The sequence below is a fragment of the Carica papaya genome, chromosome 7, assembly GCF_054855325.1.
Source record: "Carica papaya isolate Zhongbai chromosome 7, ASM5485532v1, whole genome shotgun sequence".
NCBI classification, from domain to species: domain Eukaryota; kingdom Viridiplantae; phylum Streptophyta; class Magnoliopsida; order Brassicales; family Caricaceae; genus Carica; species Carica papaya.
Genome location: NC_142315.1, coordinates 7,048,624 through 7,052,191, shown reverse-complemented (window position 1 = coordinate 7,052,191; position 3,568 = coordinate 7,048,624). Strand labels below are relative to the sequence as shown.

General features: G+C 40.8%; 1 long non-coding RNA gene across 3 annotated transcripts; it reads left to right on the top strand.

Annotated features, from left to right (window-relative positions):
- LOC148252922 (uncharacterized) lies at positions 1–3,317 on the top strand. 3 transcript variants are annotated; one of them, XR_015813168.1, is made up of 2 exons: positions 1–484; positions 2,793–3,317. It is a non-coding gene; the product is annotated as an uncharacterized LOC148252922 (long non-coding RNA). The 3 variants fall into 3 exon arrangements; XR_015813169.1 differs by having other exon boundaries at positions 1–488; XR_015813167.1 differs by lacking the exon at positions 2,793–3,317 and adding an exon at positions 563–1,025.
- Positions 3,318–3,568: the final 251 nt, after the last annotated feature.

Below are 3,568 nucleotides of genomic sequence, written 5' to 3'. Positions count from 1 at the left end.
TGGATGGCCCAGATCAGATCACTTGAGGAGATCAGATAATTGAGATTTAAAAAGGAAACGGACGATCCAGATCGAGTCATGAAGATCTAACGGTTGAGAGAACATGTATAAAAGGGGAAGAGATTAGGGTTTCCTTCATATGGGAGAGAAGCCAAAAAAGAGAAAGAGAGAAAGAGAGAGCAGCGATCAGGGAGAGGAGGAAGAAGACAGTCACACAGGGAAGCCGAGAGAGAGAAAAGAGAAAGGAAAAAAGAGAAAGGCCGGAAGTGAAGAGGGGAAGGGAAAAAGAAAGGAGAGGGAAGAGAAGAGAAAGAAGGTGGTCGAACGGGAAGAAGGGAAGCTGAGAATGACCGTTTAAGGGAAGAGGAAAGAGAGAGAATCGCGGAGGAGGAAGAAGGAGAAAAGGAATTGCGGTCGAGGAGCACCGTGTGACGACATGATCCAAAATCTAGATTGTTCGAGTTTTTCGAGCACCACACTCGAGGTAGGTGCGTTCATTTTCTTCTTTTAGTTTGTGCTTTTGACTGAACGAGTGTTCATGTGTGTGTGCGTGCAAGTTTAGGAGTTAAAGGACCACAGGGTGACCAAGAAGAGGCAACTGAGAGCCAAGCCGAGGCCGAATCACCCCACGCTGAAAAAGTAAAGCTTTTTCTTATTTTTCTGTTGTTGTTGAGTGGCAGCAGAGCGAGGATGGTGTCGTGCTGGTTGCGTGAGCTCGGCCATGCCACCCTCCTACGGGAGAACTGAGGAGGTTTCCTCAGAAATGGGGAAAACCAACCCATTCGGGAAGCTGAAGGGTCTTCCCCTAGCATGGAAAACTGATCCATCATTTTAGGATTTTGATTTGCTGTCCGAAAAACTGAAAAGTCTTTCTCGAAAAACAAAAATCCGATTTATCGAATGGGGAGCCAAAAGATTTTTTGGATACGGATTCCGATAATTTTGGGTATTTCGTTGAGTGGTCGTTGGAACCCATAATTTGATTAAATTAATTTTTAGTATTTCGAAGTATTCTAATTAATTAAGTTGTGTGTATAGAAAAATTTACACATTCAAGCGATCCAGAAAGAGCGTAGGAGAATAAGTATTTCTAAATATCAATCGGGTTAACTTTCAAAATATGCATTAATTTCATAAAAGTATGAATTTTTAAATTAAACGAAAATTGGCCCAATTTCGATAGAAAAACAGAATCCAAATTATGATTAGTAGACCTAAGTAATTGGAATCCTATGAGGAGAAGAAACTAGAAAACAGACCCAATGGACTGAGAGTTATTTGGATTGATGAAATATGAAATTGAAAAGAAAAATTCCCAATTAAGAAAAAATTGAAAAAGAAAAAATAAAATAAAAATGTAAAAATTGAAAAGAAAGAAATAATTGAGGCTAACAAATGATCATTTAAACAAATTAAGAATTTTGGAATGAGAGGGTAGGAGTGAATAAGGTAGGGACCCCGAATACCTTCTCGTTTAGTTTGAATCGAGGAGGAGAGTGTGTGTGTATAACTGAAGTTCAGCGGACATGGTGAACCTGCACATGGATAGAGTCTGAAACCTAATATAGACGTGGATAGACATTCGTGTGAGTATGGATCACCTAGCAAATGTACCTACTGTGACCATTGTGTGATATGTGTGTATGCTATCCATGCGATGGGGGATCCATTTCGCCTTTCCTTGATGATGACTTAAACGACATCGCGCGATAAAACCATAGAAATGACATTTCGAGTGTATATGTGATCGTTTGTGTGTATGTGATTATGTTTTGAGATAATAAATGATATTCGAGTGTATCTATGATTTTTAAGAGTATAGGGATATATTGTAACACCTAACATTTAATTATTTTTATTTTTATTTAATTATTATTATTTATATATAAATATGATTATTATTTATATGATTTTATTTTAATTTAATTTATTTTAATTTGATTTAATGAAAATAATAATAATAATAATAATAATAATAATAAAAAGGGTAAAAAAATTAGTTATGGATTTAATTAAAAATAATTTTGGAAAAAAGGAGTGAAAATTTGGGTTCTAGGGGTATTTTTGAAAGAAAAATCAGAAACCAGAGGTCAAATTATAATTTAGAAAAGTTATGCCACGTCAGTTGCCCGGTCAGCAGCCCCGACCAACTAGGACACGCCAGGTGGCAGAGGCGCTGACGCGGGAGGCCACGCGAGGGGAGCCATGTGGGCGATCCGCGTGCGCGTGATCGTACAGCTGAGATCCGTTCCCGCATGCACGGACGACCCAGATTGAAAACGCGCACGGACGACCCAGATTGCATCGCGCACGGACGGTGCAGATTGAATCGCGCACAGACGGTCCAGATTAAATTGCGATGAACGGTCCATATTCACTCCCTATTTAATCGCGATCGGATGGTCCAGATTAAAAGTGATGGACGGCCCAGATCAAAAGAGGATGAGTATAAATAACCCCATCCGCACTCAAACCCTAACCCTAGCCGTCAGAGCCTATCGCTAGAGAAGATACCCCAGCCGCTGGGGAGCCGATCGCCGCCACCCGCCACCGTATAGGAGCATTATCCAACCGCCAAACGAGGTAAACATTTCCCCTCCTACACGAAATTCAATTTTAAATCCACCTATGGCCAAATCAGAGTGAAAGAACCGGCTGATTGACCAAAAAATGCCGTTGAAGCTCGGTGTCGCCGTCACGGGGTGTTTCGAAAAATGCCTCCAGTGAGGCCCTTCCCGATTCCCGTTCGATGTGATTTTTCATTGTTGTGACCATCATTTCCTTCTCTACAGGTTGACCGAAGTAAAACACCCAACCGCAACGTGAATCGGAGGAGCCGCCGCACCTGAGAGCCCCACCGCCGGTGAGTTTCGATTTTTTGTATTTTTTCAGCCCACCGAGGGCCCTAAGTGTGTTTTATCGCAGGAACTGGTGTAAGTTCGGACGAAAATGGCCGAAAGCAGACAACCCGAGGTGGATCACCATAGCGGGCGGCGGTGCCGTCGCCGGAGCACAGTGGAGCTGCCGTGCCGGAATTCTGAAATTGGCTGAGTAGGCCATGGGTTTGATTTTTGGGTTTATTTGTGACACTTGTAGGTACCGTAAGCGCATTTCAGTTTTCGAAAGAAAATTCAGGAAACCAAGGGACCGCCTGTAGACGCAGTAACCATCTAGTTTTCAGCGTCGAATCAAGTAAGAACCCCTCACCCTATTTTCTATCATGTAATTGAAGTTTGAATAAATGATAATACTGTATTTTGTACAAATTAAATAGACATGCATAATTAATTATGGTTGCTAATAGAGCCCGAACCGAACATTATTCTCTGTCGATTCCTGTTTGATTTATTTTACAGTTTAAATGCATTATAGTATCTGGTTTATCTATTTTATGGTTTTAAATGTATGTATCATTGCTTACTTCACTATTGTTTGATTTTGGGAATCTAAGATATGATTGCATTATTGGATGCACGTTACTTGTTTATGTATTTATGTTTGATTTGGTGACGGAGACTAAGGACAAATAGGAATGGGATGTGATATGATAAATGGATAAGACGACAGT